Source organism: Pleurodeles waltl, chromosome 2_2 (genome assembly GCF_031143425.1).
Source record: "Pleurodeles waltl isolate 20211129_DDA chromosome 2_2, aPleWal1.hap1.20221129, whole genome shotgun sequence".
Lineage (NCBI taxonomy): Eukaryota > Metazoa > Chordata > Amphibia > Caudata > Salamandridae > Pleurodeles > Pleurodeles waltl.
The window spans coordinates 1071713608-1071733836 of NC_090439.1; the positions used below are offsets into that span (position 1 = coordinate 1071713608).

Sequence of the window (20229 nt, forward strand, 5' to 3'; positions counted from 1 at the left end):
ACTAAAAGGTTCTACTCGCATGAAAGTATCTGTGGGTCCTTTGCAGGGGAGGGTACTGAGTGTAAACACCGGTGCAGCGGCGGCCATGACATTTACTAGGTGGTACACGTTTCAGTCCTCTGAGAGGGAGGCTGCTGCACGACAGGCAGCGGAGGCGCACACAGTAGGGGAACACCACACTGTCCGCAAGTAAAGACAGCTCGTTTTGCCGAACGTGCATTGCGACGCGGGGCACTCCTCACAGTACCAGATAGAGGCTTAACCCCTGAATGCCCTCCTTCCTTGTGAGCCAGCTTCGTTTCCAGGATCAGGGTCTCATAATGCACCCTCATGTGGTTTAAATTCAACTGGGCACAACACACTCTTACAGTACCTTATGTCTTCGACGGTCATAAGATTGGTTTGGCCCCCTCCGTGATGAATTCATTTGCACTGTGCCCAAACGTACAACTGGAAGCGCAGGCACACAAAAGAAGAGAAGACCGTGCTGCTCCCTTGCGCAGACGGCTCGTCGCCAGTTAATGCTGCAATAATACCATAACGACAAGTACCCTGTGGGTGTCTTTATTCGGTCTCCACTAGCCGCTTCCTCCTCCGCTCCGTCCTGTCAGCAGTCTCTCCAAACATTCTAAAGCAAGCTCCCGCCAAGCTAGGGCTACACCATTGTAACGTGAGGAGGAGGAGGTAGGAAGGGCTGTACCATTTTCTTCTACTAGCACTAAACTGACGGTTTAACCAAAATGCTATGAACATTAATACAAGTTATAACAGTGGCCATGGGTAGACTAGAGCCTAGCAAAAGAAAAGCCGAAAAACCAGAACAAAAGAAAATCAGTCCTAAACTTAGTCACAACTGTACATACAAAATATAATTTTAAAGTCGGGGTTAATAACCCCTTTGCACAAAAACATTTGTGTGCCAAGAGGATCTGCTCTGGGTGCTTGTACATGGGAGGTCTAAAAGACTCGTATGAACAGCTCATAAGTAACCACTATTACTACTTACCTTACAAATAGCGTTACTGCACTATATTCCTATCAAACAACCTTTTGTGTCATAAGTTCAAATGTTATCACACTCATCCTTAAGAGAAAGTGACGTTAACCTAAACTCACAATATATTCTGTATCCTTGGCCTAGAACACTGATCCCCTGAGCTTGTCCACTCCAGGAAGTAGCCACATACCATCTTCCTTAAAAATCACCTATGAAGCGAGCCCTCCCATTTGTGAGCAGTGTGACCTGGTTTACATAACTCAAAAGTACATGCACAGGCAGATTTATCAACCTGCATCCTTGTACATGCATTATCCTCGAAACTGTGGAGCTCCTCCACAAGCAGACTAAATCTCACCCTGAAGGTCTCCATTCGACGCAAAGCGCAAACATCCCTCAGTAGTAATAATACGCACTACTTTTGGTATCCATAAGACCTCTTGATTCTCAAGTCTGTTAAACAGCAGAGAGACAGGGATGCAGCACCAACTCCGCTTCAGCGTCCGCTACCAACCGCCATCCCTCAGAACCTTTACTTTCCCCATATTCTATATCGCATCACAACTCACCTTCCGCATTCCACCGCATATTCTATAATGCATCACAACTCACCTTCCACCCCTTATTCTATATCGCATCACAACTCACCTTCCACGTTCCACCCCATATTCTATAATGCATCACAACTCGCCTTCCACCCCTTATTCTATATCGCATCACAACTCACCTTCCGCATTCCACCGCATATTCTATAATGCATCACAACTCACCTTCCACCCCTTATTCTATATCGCATCACAACTCACCTTCCGCATTCCACCGCATATTCTATAATGTATCACAACTCACCTTCCACATTCCACCCCTTATTCTATATCACATCACAACTCACTTTCCGCATTCAACCCCATATTCTATATTGCATCACAACTCACATTCCACTGCAGCAACCACACACCTTCCCACCCATCAGCCCGCCTACAATCCAGATGTCAAAGCTGGCACTACAACCCATGATCATCTCAAGTCACTGAGGCTTCAAGACAAGCGGTGGCCTCCAAACTTCATACTGCACCTCCACGCGCATGTCTCAAAGGTTACCTTGATAATGCAAGAGTCTGTCCCTCGCTACAGTGACTCAGATATTAAAGAAACTTCAGGAAATAACAAAAGAGCATTGACACTAGTTCCGAATCTAGAACCGACCATTCCCTGCGACATCATTTGGCAAAATATCATAACATAACTTCATGAGCACATCAAAATGCACCAGCTATTGAGCGGGACCACTTTACGATTTTGTGGGCCATGAGCCAAACGTATTTTTGGGGGTCATATTTGGAACAGCTTTGAATTCATGATCCAATTTCAGCTCTTTTATATCCTCTTTGCCAGGTCACTGACAGTGCACAGGCACACTCGTCCAAATTCTACATTTGCTTATATCTAATATTCAGACATAGTGGTGTGTTTTTTTTTTAATATTGTAACAGCAGTGGCTCACTAATATTACTGCAAATAATATCTGAGAAACACCCCCATTTCTCATATGAGGTCATGTTTCTCTTAAATTGAAACTACTCTATAGTCGTTGCATGAAACCCAAAAACAACATTTCTCAGCACAATGGCTTTAATAGACTCACGCATCACCCACATTAATATTAAATTAAAGGAAACGGTATTAAAAAAAAATGTTCAAGAATTATAAAGGGCATCAGGGCAAGACTCGCTGCAGAACAGAGCTGACTCCACGGGGGGATGAAAGGATGGGGCCCTGGGCCAGATCCCACTTTGCCCATACATTAAAACGTCTCTGACATACTGGAAGGGATGAGCCTGAAGTGGGTTAAATACAAGTTGGGTAGAGCGGGGGAGGTAGGGGTTGAATAGGAGAGAATGAGCATCAACTTGCGCAAAGCTGAGAGAGGATTACGTGGCTTCAGTGTTTGTGATTTTATATTGTTTTGGTTGTGATGATATGTATTTGTAGTGCTTTCAATTAACCACGCACATAAAGATATGACTTCATTTGAGCTCAGCATTTCGAAAGAACCTTAGAGTAATAAAGCGCCACAAAGCACACACCAAAGGGAGGTACACGGAGGCAGAGGGGCAGCGAAACCTGCACACAGATAGGCGAGAGGGGTCGGAGGCGTGGCACAGGAGAGTTTGCATTCCCTCTGGTTGCATGCGCTGTTTGTTAGGGTTCAGGAAATGGTCGAGCCCAGCTGGACGGACTGAAGCACTGACTGGACTAAACAAGTCAAAGAGGGTCGAACTCTTCCCCTCCTGGAGTCTCAATCAACATGTTAATTATCGGCCGCAATATGACAATCTACAATATCGAGTAGGCAGATGGCTCAGAGCTGTTTGTAAAGAGCACAAGGGCCGGTTGGGGGCACACCTGTGAGTGCAATGCCGAGAAGAGCTCTGTGTTGCATGCAAGGAGACATGCAGGTCGCCTGCTCCCGTTAACCACAGGCCACCTCTTTGCCGCACCACAAGTCATGCATGGAGCTGAAGCCCGTTAAAAGCCCTGACAAGAAGAGAGAGCCTGTGGGTTAAGGAGGGAACTATAACAAGAGCAGAGAAGGGTCCGTGCTTTTTCAGAATGCTCACTTGTAAAACACGAAGGGGCTTCAAAGCACTAAAGATGTACAGATGAGGAATGGTGGTCATGAGGGCTGAGGAAAGAAGAAATTCGGCTGCCACAGAGACTTGGAAATAAAGGATCAGGGATATTTTAAGAGGATAAGCTGAGAACAATTATAAATAGCATAATCTATTGATAAATTAGCAAGAGTGTCCTAGGCCTAAGGAAAACTGATCTCCAATCCTACATTCCACCCCAACCCGTCCATCTATATAGCCGTTGTACACCCCCTGTTGCTCTCATCTCATCATTGTTCTCTAAAATGATGAACTGTGCACAGGATGCACCTGGGACATTACTGGCACGTGCATCATTTACCTAGGGTTGTAGGGTCTAGATGTAGTGACATCAGGGGTTCATAGGAAACTGGATGCAATTAAGGCAGGCCAGACACCCTGCTTTACCATGGCTAGGATACCAATGGTATATATTGCCAAGGTGATGTACCAAGCTATTGCCATGGGTTTTGGGCATCCAGTCCTGGAAGCAGGTATTTTGAAGGAGTTCTAGGTTCCAATGATGAGGACCTGGGCTAGAGAACCTGAATCTGCACCAAGTCAGCTAATTTGAGTATTCTTCTCATAATCCAGAAATCTGCCAAATGAAGAAGACATGCCCGATGCGAGCAATTGGGAAGAGAGAATCAGAGAGTCAAAGATCTCAAGAAGTAGGTACTAGTGACAGAGGAGCCACCATTTTCCGGTCTGTTAAAAAGGGGTTTCTCTATAGACATGGTGTCAGATAACATGCTCTAAGTAATTTGAAAGCAGTTTTCCCCTTCTGACCTGAACCCCCCAAACTAATGATAATAGTTATGATCTTGGGCTGACATCTTTCAAATTGAAACCAGGACTTGCGACTTTAAATTCAGCATTGCTCTATCTAAAAAGTACAATGCCTCTTACCGTGCAACAGAATACCATCAGCAAAACCATCCCTGGGAGCGTGCCCCACCACGTGTGACAACTGTATGGTGACTCTTCCTTCCCTTAATTCTTTCTACTCCAACAAATCATGGTCTCAGCTCCACCACTGGAAATGTGTAATGCCATCTACCAGTCAAGACCGTCAGTAAAATCCAAAGAGATCTAAACTATGCTGCTTGTGCCTTCTTCGTAAATGGCTGATCCAACCCCATTACTCCTTCGCTGAGAGATTTGCACTATATTGAAGGCAAATCCCAATTAAAGACAAGGTGCACTTCAATAAAAGCACACATTTTTTTTGCGTCAATAAGCCAAGAATACGCCCAAACCCTGTTTCACTGACCATCTGAAAACACACTCTGCAAGCTACAAGTGATGTATTGAGAGACACTTCCATAAACAAAGCTTCTGTGGAATTCCATGCCTATCCATTTGAAGGCCAAAGAGGACTTCAAAAGAGTTCGCAGAGGGCAGGAGCCTTGCATGATCACTGCCGCCTACATCCTTCCGAAGTCATCATGATTCAGACAACTGCCTCCTGATGATTCTCACCTGAGTGGAACACGCCCTCCTCACCTAGACAGACTTGAAACACCTGATAAGTCACCTACGTGCTAAATAAACAGCAAAATATGTGACCCTGGGCCATGCACTATCTTTATATGCACAGATTCCTTTATCTTTAAAAACCAGGAACGCCTGCGATCAGAATCAAGTGCAACATAAAAGGACATTTAAAATACATTTGCGTGGATGTGGGGGAATGTGGTTGTGACATCTATAATTCCCCCATTGATCGCTGGGTTAAATTCTGCTGATCTGGAGTTAGAGAGCAAGTTTTATTAATAAAATTGAATTACTAAAATGCAAAATATAAATGTAATGTGTGTTTTAAAAGCCTCAATATAAAACATGTTAGAAAAATAAATGTGTGCTATAAAATAATTAACATGGAGAACACCATAAACAAATCAAGTTATGAAGAATTATTGTCTAATGTAGACATTTTTGTTTATTCATAATTATATGTACTAAAGAAAAGGATTTAAGATGAATTATTAAAGAATTATGAAGTTTGAAATGATTACATGTTTTATTTTCTTCATGTATTAGCATAAGTAAAAGGCCTACGTTTAGCAATTTCTAAAGGCCTATGTGTCAACATTTTCTAGAAACTCGATATTTAAACTATGTTCATTGTTCATTTGCTGCTGACCTTATAAAAAGTTCTGAAATGTTTATATGTTTAAATGTTTAGTTATTCAACATCCTGTGTGACTTGCACACTGTGGAAAAATTATGTTCCTTGTTTGTTGCATTTGTTACTTCCTCGAGTTAATAGTTGTAACTTTAAACAATGGGCTTCAGCGCTCAATGTCATGTTTCATGTTGCTTTCTGAATAAAATAAAATGTATTCAACTACACAAGTTGGTGACCAGAGATGAGAGGAGATGAACCAATCCTGGGTGCAAAGAACAAGAGATACACATGAAGTGCAGATTATGTTTTATTAGCTGCTCACTAAAACACCTCAGTCTTGTCCAATACAGGCTTTGGTAGTAACTTTTTTGGACTATAACATAGCAAAGTTTTAGGTGATGTAAGTCAGATTTCATTTAGCTTCAGTCCTGTTTAGATGTGTTTCTGTTGTTGCCTCCGATTCTAACAGTTCAAATTTTACTGAACTGTTTCCCCATTCATGTTTCTAATACTGATGCTGCCCAATGAAGACCAGATGCTCCGTTGATGAAGACATCGCTGTCTGCCGATCCATCAAGGAGAGGTATAACAGATGTGCATTTGTCTTTCTTGCAGGTTTTTCTGTTTTCTGTTTTAGAAAATCCAACCGCTTTTTCATTAGCGCCATAACTAGATGTTTTCCAAATTAATTTGTCTTATTTTTTCTTTTGTATGAAGTCCAAACATGATTATCGAATTAGAGTGATAGTCAGGGATGCCTGATCCAATATCTAAATGTGATTGTTTTATTAAATGAATGTGAATTATTCATCTGTGATAACTAAATATATACTGTATCTATTTTTAATTTGTTATTCTGTATTGTTGTTCTGGAGTGTCAAATGATTAATATTTTGTCTAGATTGAGATTCTTCAGACGTTTTGGCCAGCCTGTGTTGTTTTCATATGTTCATCATTCAGTCTTGCGCATGATTTATATGATCTTAGCGTTGTTAATCTAAAAGGAATTAAGTGTTAAAACTTTACGAAATTGGTGTGGTGATACGTGGCCACATAGTTCATGGTGCGTATAAATTATTGACTCCAAATTGATGATTTGATGTTTATTGGTTTAATGTTTACTGTTAGGACGTTCTCTTACTCCTGTCTGGGTTCAAAGGTCCGAGTCGGCCTCTAAGGGTAATAGATGACTTACCCTATACGTGACACCTTGTCATAATAATATAAAAGAAAATAAGGTCTGTCACACTGGTCAACGGTTTGGGTGTCCCCTTCCTTCGTCTCTGAGTCAACCTCTCGTGAAGCTACGCGCTCAAACTATATGTACATTTCTTTTGTTGGAAGGTAAACTCTCTAAAGAGAGCCTATCATTCTTTAATTTTATTTCACTAAGTTTGAAGGACAGCCTGCCTTAGAAAACGAATTTCATTATTAACTAAGTAGATTTTAAAACATATAGGTAAAGAAGTCCCAATTAAATGCTGTCTTGGAACCATTAAAGGCTTTTTTTTTTTTTTTTTTAGCCATGCACAGTCGATAAATGTCTGAGGCTAAGCACCGCCACCTCTGTAAAAACGATATTATATATATATATATATATATATATATATATATATATATATATATATATATAGAGAGAGAGAGAGAGAGAGAGAGATAGTCTGATACAGCTCATTTATAGTCTTTTTCCGCATACGGCAGCCTAACATGCAGAGCCCGGGATCCCCGCCGCAGTTTTAAAAGTATATTTGCAGAACAGCTGTACAAGCCACTTCCAAAAAGATCTTTAAATGGCAGGGGACGTTCCATTACCAGCCACTTGCATCTAAGTGCAGTCCAAATACTGAAAATAAGCATGTGCAGCATTTTCGTGCTGCATAAATTAGTGAATGGAGCCGCATAATTTGGTCCTCCCTGGCCGCATAATTCTTGTGGCCCTGGAATGATATAAAATAATGCTATTTAACACCAGACATAGAATTGTGCCTGCTGGCTCCATGGATTTTAAAAACGTGTGTACAAATTCAAGCCACAAGACATTTGCTGAGCATCACATCTTTCACCGAGTGTCAGGCTGGCATCCCTCAATTTTTTTTTTAATGTAACAGGATGTACTGACTGGGTTGTCTCAGATCATAGAAGGTTATTTCTCAGCCCCCACTTTAGCGGTGGTAAGAGTGCGCAGCGTCCACATGACTGGCAGAAAGCAAGGATGAGACCCTCTGGGATCAGTAGAAAGGATGCTTTGGTTGTAATCCGAGTGGGCGCGCCAAGGGCAGATCAGAGTAGTTACTGCTCCAGATGGGTTCATCAGCAGGGAACACATCTGATGCTCTGAGACCTGGTCACAAATCTCTCCCCGGATCACATGGTGAATCAAACTAATCTCTCTGGCAGACAAGTATAATGAGGCCAGCAAGCACAGCCAAGTCAGGGCCACCAGTACACGGCACTTAATTCATGCAGAAACAGATTACGAGGACACATGCTCGGAATTCTATTGTGACCCTATTTATTCAGGCAAAATAATACCAACCACAAGCATAGTCAATACAGATCACAGACTGTTACTTGTTATTAATAACTGAAATGCACACTCCAAAAATGCTTTAATCAGATTCTTCATAACATGCCTCATCTTTTGATGGCTTCCACCAACTGACACCTCGCGAATGAAAATGAGCAAAAGGTGATCATCCAGTCACATACAATTAGGAAAACAATGGCGCAATCGAGCACGCAGTGCGCTCTGGATATGGGATGAAGTGAGCGGCTTCAGAAAAACAGAGCAAAATGTTCTGCGGCCTACAAAGAAATCACTGATCCATTAGTAAAGCGGGATTTAGCTCAAATCCTTTAAGATCTGCACAACAAATGTTTGAACTCTAAGAGCTGTCCCATGGATTTTTCTTCAAAGCTCCCGTCCTTTGGTAAAGAGCATTAATAGTAATAATGATAAATACGCACTGGCAAAGCCAATAGGTGTGGTTTTAATGTGCGAATGCAAGTAAAGTTAGCACACTAGAGCGAGAGACACTCAAGGGAAAGATGCACCTCACCAGGCAACAGCATTAGGTGAGCAAAGAATACTCCACTGGGCTGAGCCAGGACATCACTGACAAATTCTCAAGCCAAATCGTTAGAAGAGGCAGGTCATAGTAAGCCTATGGTTGGAAAGTGTAAACTCAAAGGCCACACGATGAATATTGTCAACAATAAGTTACTTTGGCAACTAGACTGTCAAACCTAGACCTAAAAACAAGAGTTTCAAAGTAGCCCTCAAGTGGCCATTACAGAGACCTGGTCCAGTCCAGAGAGATTTAATACAACTGGTTTTAGAGGAACAAAGTAACAGAAGAAAGGGGCCTGGTGTACTTTCATTACTTCTCCCAATAAAAATGAATATATTATTTGAAATCAATTGAATAGCTCTGTATTTAAGCGAGTTGTTCTGCTTAGGCACTTTAAAAAAAATCTAGTTGTAACAGTGATGCAAATGGATTAGCTGTCAACAGTGGATCAGTAGTATTCATACTTCCACGTGTTTATTCAGGAAGGCCACCCTTGTTTTTTCAGATTATCTGGGGTTGGGAATGGTGGTGGGGGAGGACGGGGTAGCGAGAGGAGTCACCTTTTCAAGTAAAAACCTCTGAACTTGAGCCTAAACATTAAAGCAAGTTCGAGAAAAAGGTTTACATAGCTGTGGATATCTCATATTACACTATAAAAGCCCCCCACTCACTCAGTGTCGACTGTTAACTAAAATGTGGGAGTGGATTCCAGTCCACGAGACTTCCCTCCTAGTAGTTCAGTTTCCAAAAGAAAAAAAAACGATGTTCTGACGAAGGATTTTTTTTACTCCAGCCCATCTTGTTCTCCAACAGAATGTGTTTGCCTCAAAAACAGCATTGAGCACAACTAATCTGCTTGTTGGGTGGGAAACAGACTGATTTGAGCGCTAGTGACTATCTGATCTAGGGAACTATATCCAGAAGTCAGAAATTCATGAACAAATAGAATTTGACTAGTCTCAGTATGACACAGCAAAGCTACTGGCCACAAATCCTGACCTTGGTAGAAGAGAGTTGAATGTCTTTTTTGCAGAAGAAAGGTTAAAAAAAACCTTAAGATTCATTAAATTATTTCAAATACAAAGTTCGGATTTCTAGCTCTCATTTATACAAACCATCTTGTGGGCAAAGTCCGCTCTGAGACCCTTGTGGCTTAAGATTTAGACTCTGGACAAAGGAAAATAAAATCAAACTTACCTCGTACAATGATCTTATGTTCATTTTCTGAAAGATTTTGGCCCCTGCAGAAACCCTGGGTCCATAGAAAACGCCTTAGGAGAATTTTTGACAACTTGACTCCCAATTTAATTGGTTCATAATGTCCCCTTTCCCCAGCCTCATGAGGGAAACTACACCATAACTAAGTGCTGACTTGGCTATTTTGGTCATGCAGGACTTTTTGGGGTGGTCTTCGTTTGCAGCCCACTCCGGGAATGGTATTGGTCGGGTATCTATTCTAAGGTAAGGAACCTGCAACTAGAAGTCTCTATCAGATGTACAAGTTACTTACTTTCGGTAACGATACATCTGGTAGAGACATATTCTAGTTGCAGATTCCTTACCGACCCGCCCATCCTCCCCGCACTGTGAACTGATTTCTAAGGACAGGGCCCTAGTTTTGGTACAGCATTCTCAGTGTTCTTCATGGCATCGTGCTACTGGTGTGGAAAGTCGTGAAAAGAAACAGACGTCAGCGCGCTGGTGTGGTGTCTACATATGACTGCGGTGTCATCACAGCGACAACAAAGCCCGCAGAGTTGACCAACGCCACCTACCGGCACACAGGGGTGCTGCTCGAAGAAAAATCCCCAGATCCAATCTGATGCCTGAGGGAAATTCTAAGGTAAGCAATCTGCAACTAGAAGTCTCTATCAGATACCTCTTTCAGGAACAGGCTAGCATATTTCCTATGTCATGGGTAAAAAAAAAAAGTCTTGTAATGTTATTAGCATTGAACACTTTAAAACTGCTTAAAATCTTCTCTGCAATGCTCTTTGGATGAGTCATTCTAATGCAGAGCTGTAAATGTTTGCGCTTCTGTAGTGATGTTCTTGTGGAGGGGGTGAGCACCAAGGAGCCACAGAATACAATATCTTAATAGTAGTTCTCAGATTGTTACATTTTAGGCAATGTAGAGTATTGCCTCAATTTCACAAAACGATTAACACAGTGCTCATTAACAGCTATGGCAGGCCTCATTAGAGCAACTGTTACTAGCTAGATAGTCACTAGCGCTCAAATCAGTCTGTTTCCCACCCAACAAGCAGATTAGTTGTGCTCAATGCTGTTTTTGAGGCAAACACATTCTGTTGGAGAACAAGATGGTTCCAAAAAACGTACAAGAGTGGACCGAAAGAAAAGTTAACATAGGCTCTGTTACATCTTGGTACACAATAAACAGTGAATGCCATTTTAATCAGGCCTCATAAGCAGTGGGGTTAGATTATACCAAGGCTGTCCAATCTTAGTCCATGAGAGATGGATCCCTGCCGGATCATAAAGATATCCACATGAAATACATTTACAACCAGGGAACATGGAAATTATGTATGTTATGAACTGTCACCTTAAAAATCTGCCAATTCGTTGGCCCTACTGTATGACACCCCTTAGGTAAACGAGCATCTTCACATAATTGCAAATATATATATATATATATATATATATATATATATATATAATTACTACTATCTTTGCTCTTCCTGACGCCATAGAGGGACTTTAGCAAACAACGGCTAAAATGTGCCTGGCACTGCCAAATCGTAATGGCAATGCAACAGATGGTACTGCTCAAGTGGTAATGTGGCCATAACCTGATGTTTTTAAACTACCACATCTCTTCGGCTTTTTTGTCAAGAGTGTTTGTGACCTTAAGTCCCTGGCGGCCTTAAACTAGTACATGATGGCGGATTACCTTCTATCAGTCCAAGGTGGAACCTAAAAACAACTGACTACAGCTCCTGCTGTATACCTTCTGGCTGTGCCTCCGATCCACTGTTACCTCAATTCCTCAGAATGGCTAACTATAGTCTGTGTAGGCCACGGGTTCGTCTTCTCTCACCTTTGGCTGTCTATAGGTCTTCGATTCTGACCTCCAGCTTCAAACGCATGGCCAACATCTCACTTCTTCAACTGGCTTTATACAGCCCTTGTCTGCCGGCCACTGTCCTCTGGTTCTGTGACAACCATTAGAGCCTCCATCAAGGCTGCCTGTGTGCAAGCCATGGAGTACCTGAAAGCACCCACCACGACTGGCTGTATTCCTCATCTGCAGGCCGGTCCATGCCATCATCCCCCATACCCACCCCAGGGCAAAGGTGTGAGGATAGGGACCGATGGTAACCAGTGCATACCACGCACAACTCCATTCTCGCCCACAGATGGATCCAGAGAGATGTATATAGTCAGGCACAAGCAGACTAAACTATAAATTAAATACATGTGCTCTTATCTTTCACACCTCTTTCTCCATTACATGCTCAGGTGCAGTGACCCAAGACACCACACCAGTCACCCTCACACGTCAACATAATGCTTCCAACAAAGGCTTTGTGCAATGTCTCATTCTTGCCACTAGGCGCTTTCCCAGAGTATAGAAATGTATGTGAGTCACTCAAACTAAAGCACCACTACAGCTAAAATGCAATGGCGATCAAGACAACAGCGGGACGAGCACCAAGCAGGAACATTTATTTGCAGGAGCAAATTTCCGACTGAAACAGAAACAAAATACTCTACAGAGAACGAATAGTGGGGTTGGGATGCACTAATTATTTGTTTATATGGTTTTCTACAGAGTGGGCTTGGGCACTAGAAAGGCAGTGCTGCACACACCATACAATACATCAAACCACTCAAGTCATGCATTTCTGCTGGCTGCTTGCGCAATGAGTGAAAAAAAACACATTATCTTATTTTAATATTCGATTTCATTCGTATATTCCCTTTAGAATTGTGAGGTCATGTGATATTTTAGTTCAAGAGCTTTAGAGCACACACAGAGAAAGATTACAGGATGAGCTATATTAAAATACAGAAACGATAAAACATATCTACTAACTCCATTTACTTTTTTTTTTTTTTGATGACTGTCAATTGTCACATTTTTTGTATCCCGTGGCTGTTGCAAGGTTTTAAGCCAATACCTTTTGTTTTTGATAAACATATACGTCATACACACTCAACTGGCGTTTCCATTCATCCCTCTTCAAGTCAGCGTCAGTCACATTTTGCTTTCCTCCACCATACAGACTGGATTAGGGGGTCAGCCCACTTCTGCCACTGGGTTACCCGAGTGATGGCATTCTGTGCTTGCACAATGCCATTTAGTGCCAGGGGATAAGTGCAATGTGTGGTTTTACATAAAAATATCTATATTTGGACTTTGCAGATGTGCCTTGCACTCAGGCCTAACTCACCTATGCACCTGTGAGGCACATGGTAGATGCTGTGCACTCCAGTCCAGCACATCTCTGTGTGTGTGCTGAGCACTCAGGCCTAACTCACGCAGGCATGTGGGACACCTTGGGTGCTGGACACTCAGATCTAGCATACCTCTGCACATGTGCCATGCACTCAGGCCTAACTCACCTATGCACCTGTGAGGCACATGGTAGATGCTGTGCACTCCAGTCCAGCACATCTCTGTGTGTGTGCTGAGCACTCAGGCCTAACTCACGCAGGCATGTGGGACACCTTGGGTGCTGGGCACTCAGATCTAGCATACCTCTGCACATGTGCCATGCACTCAGGCCTAACTCACCTATGCACCTGTGAGGCACATGGTAGATGCTGTGCACTCCAGTCCAGCACATCTCTGTGTGTGTGCTGAGCACTCAGGCCTAACTCACGCAGGCATGTGGGACACCTTGGGTGCTGGGCACTCAGATCTAGCATACCTCTGCACATGTGCCATGCACTCAGGCCTAACTCACCTATGCACCTGTGAGGCACATGGTAGATGCTGTGCACTCCAGTCCAGCACATCTCTGTGTGTGTGCTGAGCACTCAGGCCTAACTCACGCAGGCATGTGGGACACCTTGGGTGCTGGGCACTCAGATCTAGCATACCTCTGCACATGTGCCATGCACTCAGGCCTAACTCACCTATGCACCTGTGTGGGACTACAAAGGCGCTATGGCTAGCATACCTCTGCACATGTGCCATGCACTCAGGCCTAACTCACCTATGCACCTGTGTGGGACTACAAAGGCGCTATGGCTAGCATACCTCTGCACATGTGCCATGCACTCAGGCCTAACTCACCTATGCACCTGTGTGGGACAACAAAGGCGCTATGGCTAGCATACCTCTGCACATGTGCCATGCACTCAGGCCTAACTCAGCTATGCACCTGTGTGTTTCACCATAGATGCAGTGCAATCATGGCTAGCACATCTCTGCTACTGTGCTGTGCACTCAGGCCTAACCCAAGAAGGAACATGGGACACCTTGGGTGCTGGGCACTGAGATCAAGCACACGTCTGCACACGTGCCATGCACGCAGACCTAACTCACCTTTGCACCTGTATGGGAAAACTAGGGTGCTATGCAATCAACATCTTGCACATGCGCCTTGCACTCAGGCCTAACTCACCTACGCATCTGTGGGGGACACCGAGGATGCTCTGCAATAAGGGATAGCACATCTCTGCAAATGAGGCATGCACTCAAAACTAACTCTCCTCTGACCCAGTGTGGGACACCGTGGGTGCTATGCACTCAGGACAGCACACCCATGCTCATGTGCCGTGCACTCAGGCCTAACTGTGGCAACACTTCAGGTGCTGGACATTCAGGTCTAGCACACCTCTGCGTACATTGAGCAGTATGGTACTGTTAACGAACCTGGGTCGGGTGTGGGCCACGACTAGTGCCGTGCACTCGTGAAAGCTTCACTTGGACAACTCAAAGAGAGCTCTGAAGTTCCTCCAGGTTCATGCACGAGTAACTCGCTCAAGTCAGTGTTTGTGGTTTATAATCTGGGACGTGAAATGATAGAAATCCCTTTATTCTCTCCCCCCCACCCCCTCCCTCAAGTACCCACTCGTGAACCCTGGAAACTCGAGAGCTCCGTTACACAGTCTATCGGAACAAGAACCGCGAGGAGGTCTGCCGCGTGCGCACTGAGGAATGGGCTTCAGTGCGCTCAAAACTGCCGCTCACCATCATATTCACTGTAAACACAACAGCCACAATTATCGCGACGCGAATAAATTTGACATTTATACACATATTCTTTCTGTTACCAGCAAGCACAGCATGTCATGTCTCCTTCAATTAGACGGTTTTACACAGTTAAATACCCAGCGAGGCGACACCCTCAATAACAATGTGGGCCCACCGGCCGGGAAACCATCAGAAAGAAAAGATTATGGCGAGGGATACGGTTCCCAGCTGAACGGATAAACACAAAACAAATCTCCCCCGCACCCCTCTCCTTTAAAAAAAAAAAAAAAAAAAAAAAAAGGGTAATCTGACCGTGACCAACCAGATTCTAAAGATGCTTTCAACCTTCACATCCGGGGCTTGGAGACAACTACAGAAACCTACAAATACAACACAAGGGCGTAAGGAAAAGGAGTTTTAACACCTCCGAATTGTATACGCTGTAATGCAATCTTACACGTCACAAAGACGCACGTTCTTGCTGTCAAAATGACAAAACGTGCAATTTATTTTCTATTTGCAGAAACAGCTGCTGCAGATCGATTTCAAAGGCCTCCACCTGCAGCCGAACTGTACAGAAAAACTGTGCGGTTCTTGCCGCAAGAACCGAAAAGAAAATCATCGCCCCCACCCGCTTCAATATTTAGTTACCCAAAAAGGCTTCCGGGCGCTATAAACCAACCCACGTTCTCTTCACAAAGCATAACGTGTATTTGTAAAGCACACGTTCGTCCCGAGCGGCACCTGGATCTGGATAACTGATCTTTATTGCTACCAACGTAATGGCCTCTTATTTTATCGACCAAGGGTGGATTAAAGGCTGAGTGGTTACGCCAAGATGTGAACTTGTGAACATAAGGGCAAAAACAGATTTCTGGCCTGAATGAATTACTCCCCATGGGGGCAAAAAAAACACTAATATGTGCATTGGCTTGATACAGACAGAACCTTAAGACACCGGCTACTCGGAGGTGACTACTCGGCCTGTCCTGGTTTTCCGGTCATCAACGCCGCAAGAGGGACTTGTAATTTAAATTTTGCCTAGTACGTATATGTATACTGTAGGTTGAAGAAAAAAAAAAAACACATACAGCTGAAAGTTAATCCCATGATATGGGCAAAGTTGACAGCTGTCTAAAACGATATTTCAGAAAGTTGGTGAGTTGATATATTCCCATCAACACCGAAGGCGAAGGGAGGAATGCTTGCAAATAGTGTAACCACCTGCAAAAACTTGGGGTAACAATCCAATCCATCGTTTTTTTATCCACTATGCCACCTCAGATTTGCACCACCCATGTGTATGTCAGGCATGGTAGGGCTCCAATAGGAACAGCTCAATTCAAAATGCCAAGCCCTCCTGAAAAGATGGTTCTGGCCTAGTTGGGCTTCATCAGTCAGGTGCGGCTTGTTTCCAGTTACATAATGAGCACAGGACGCATCTCTGGGCCGTCGGTTGGCTATTTAAGGCATGACACCAAACGCACAAAAGGTGAGGCGAGGAAACCTTGCAAATAGTCTAGCTCCAGCCAATCACTAGGGCAGCATTCCAACCCATCGTTTTTGTGCCTACAATACCACCTCAGATTAGCCCCAGTCATACGCAAATCATCCTTGGCATTGCTCTAACAGGAACGGTCCAGTTCAAACCTCCAAGTAAGGTCCACTCTGAACTGGCATCGTAGGATGAACAACACAGTGGACTGGGAAGCAGCCCAAGGTAATTTTCAGTGGCTGAGACTAATACAAGCATTTCACCCATCACTCTTTTGCATTCTACATGTGATCCCAGCTAATAAGATGTTGGGAAGTCATAGTAGATTCAGCTGATGGACGGCACGAAAAGTAGCCTAATCGTAAAGAAGTGAGCCCAGTATGCAAGACAAACTAAAAGTATAAACTATACAAAGGGAGGGAGCTACAATGATAAAAATGATATTACTATATATCTGTCAACATTGCACTGAAAGCTTAAATGTATATAATTTGAAAGGTGAAATTACGAGTCCCAGAATACAACAGGGTATAGTTTATAAATCTAAGACTGCCTGGGCTGCATAGAACATGGAGTCACTTAACAGCTAAGCTAAGGATATCAGAGGAGGAGAATTTCTCAATATTCTGGGAGGCGGGTGCTTTACAAAAACACAAAGAAAGGGCATTACCTGTCAGCTGAAGCCCTATCCCCTACTAGATGACTGAACAATAATCCAACGGCCCGCCTGTCCTATACACGGGCTTGAGGTAAACATATTCCTTCCCTTCTGAAATATTATAGCACATTATGTTTCCATTACATCGTTTTCTACCTGCCTACTGTCGTTTTCCAAATGTATCTTTATTTTTCAAGCCATACTTAAGCAAGGAAACCCATGCATGCACGTACATGAAGGGCTACCTTACCCCCCATCTGAATCTACAACATGTCACACAAAACCACAAAACTAAAAATAAGTGTCTCCTCATCATAGGAAACTCTTTAGCAAGTCCAAGGGTTTTAGCCCCCAGCACACTGCTTGATAACTACAAGGTTAAATGAGAAACTTCAAGTCCCTGAGATTAATCCACCGAGTTGTTCCGGAACTGTGACATGGGACATAATCCCATTTACTGTGTAATATGGTGGGCTCTAGCGCAAATTTTCCTGAATGTCATGCGACATACTGCTCGATCATAGAAGCCCCGAAGTCCTGTCAGGCACCTATAGCCAATCTATGTTTTTTTTTTTTTTTTTAAATCTACACTGCTTTGCCTTCTGGACCTGAAGTCTCGTTTCCTCATTAAAAGATTAGGCTTGAAACTTCCAGCAGGAAAAGAGTTCAAATGCAAGGAATGGCTGCTGGTGGCACACTTAAACCCATTCTAGTGATGTAGTCAACAGGAAGAACTTGCATTTTTGATTTTTATATTTTCAGAATATGCATGAGAGAAAGCTATTTAACAAATTAAAAAACCTACTGACGATTTTATAGTGCTAGCTGTAGGCCTCCAAGTAAGATGCACAACGAAAACGCGCGTGAGTTTCTGTCTGTCAAACAGAAAACTATTATGAATTAATTTTCATTTGCTGGTCCTGCTTTTGGACTCTCTATCTTTCCTTCTAATAAAATGTAACTTTTCAAGGAAAAGGCTGGGATCTGTTGGCAAAAGTTAATGTTTCCATTGTCTATTGTGAAGGTTTTTTTCCACCATGAATGAATGAATACACGTTTATGGGCGATTAATTAAAATCATTTCAAAAACTGCAACCTTGAAGCTTCTATCACCAGAAAGAATGGTACAGGAAGTATGGTGATGTGCAGGGGAAATAATTCGCACTATGTATTTTAAAGCCGTTATTTTACTTTGGGCCGGAAAAGATTGCATGAAAAATAAATGCACTCATTGTGTCAGTATAATTAAATAAATATCTCCGGACAGAAAGCAGGAGAAATATATTGAAATTGATGAAACTTCTTGTTTCCTAAAACCATCACTAACAGATTAATATATATATATGTATTTAAAATCACAATATTTGCCTCTATAACCTGCATTGTTTAGATCATAAAGAGGCTCGAGGTTTTTTGTCAACAGCTCTTGCTTCTTTTTCCTCGGATCTCTGCTGACCTGCGGTGCTCGGTGTTTTTTAGGGTCGAGCCTGCGTTGCATGCGCTCGCGCATGCGTATCGCAGGGAGACTCTTTTATATTTATAAAAGGGCTCGGAGCACTGTCAACTTCACATCAGTGTTTTTTATTGGTTGGTGGGCTTCCCTAATAAAATCTGCTTGCTTTCATTAGTGGAAGGCACGCATACTTCATGCCTTTTCCGGTGGTTAGCCCTCCTCGAGCGCAGCGACCAAGTACTGAAAACATGCGAGGCTCGCTGTTTTCCATCGGGCTCATGGACTTTTTTTTCTCTAATTTACGAGCCCGATCTCGTTTGGCAGAAGTCGAGCGCTATGTACTTGATTTCACTTTTTCGGGTTGTGTGTATAAATGCACTTTTGCCCGATAGGTGAAAAGTCGGGTTAGGAGTTTACAACGCGATCAACTCTAACATGAGCAAACGCGAGACCCAATGCATTGTAAATGCTTGTTCTTTGAAGGTACTTCTGCCCGAGCATTTCATCATTCTGCGCTTGCTCGGATATATTCACTGGCACCACAAGCTCTCTAGCTATAACTTACTTTACACAAAAGGCACTGCTGCTTTTATTTAACTTAATATTGAAGTTTCTTGACAGGTGCACAATTTATGGGCCTTTTATCTGAGCATAGGATGTGGTTTCTCACGGGAAACACTGGTTTACTTATTGTAAGTGAGGTGGTGATTTGATAATTTCCTTTTAAACTGGATCGTGTACTGCCTCTTTTGACAATTTATGTGCCAAGAGGATAACACTGACTTTCTGTAGTGTTTGTTGGTAGCTATACTGCCCTTGCAGCTTCAAGACTAACTTGGCTTACATAATTATATACACTGAATAAATCAAATGATAAAAAGATCAAGTGAAAGCCCTTTGGGTGAATTATTTTTGGCTCCGTTTTGAATTTATTTTGCATTCTACTGGTTCTGCGGGGTCAATCCTTTCTGGTAAAAGTGTTGACAGATGCAAGCTGGCACATATATATATATACTTTATTCGACCATGGGTCATAAAAGTTACACATTAAATTATACAAAGAAGGTGCATTTGTTCCATTATACTTTCACACTGGCATAAAATAGAGTTTAGAATAAAAATAGCTTCTATAGGCCATGGCCTACTATAGTCCACCATTGTTCCCGATACATAACTTAACATTTAGATGCCAAGGTTTCTGAACATCTGCTTCATAGTGTTAAAAATAATACAAATATTTAAGGCTCTTAAAACAATATGAGATGGTTTCAGATTCAAGTTTCCCAGGTGGTACCATCACCAAGATAAGTGCAAGCTATCAGGCCCATGATTTAAGCTTTAGAGTGCTGAGTTGATGTTACATAATAGTACAGTTTCTTGGTAGTTTAAGTGGCATACTTTAGTAAGGGCGCCTGCAACCGGCACAATCGTATAGGCAAATTTAGGCACTGTCAAGTCATTAAAAACACAAGCACAATGTAATAAAAGCTTATATAGTAACTTAAAATGGTTATCAGATTCATGTTAAAATGGCACTAATGCCAGACAAGTGCATAAAAATAGCTCTTTGCGGCTAACACTAGTGATACAGTAGCAGAACCACA

The 20229-nt window shown here is 42.7% G+C and overlaps 1 protein-coding gene across 19 annotated transcripts in view; it reads right to left on the reverse strand.

The window, feature by feature from the left end:
* The window catches only part of PTK2 (protein tyrosine kinase 2), a 758583-nt gene that overhangs the window by 533078 nt on the left and 205276 nt on the right, over positions 1–20229 (reverse strand). Inside the window, exon 1 of one of the 19 annotated variants that reach the window (XM_069220821.1) lies at positions 374–391. The exons of the other annotated variants lie outside the window; for them this stretch is intronic. The gene's annotated coding sequence lies outside the window, so the exon portion shown is untranslated. Of the gene's footprint in view, positions 1–373; positions 392–20229 lie in introns of those variants that run through there. 19 annotated transcript variants of the gene reach the window in all.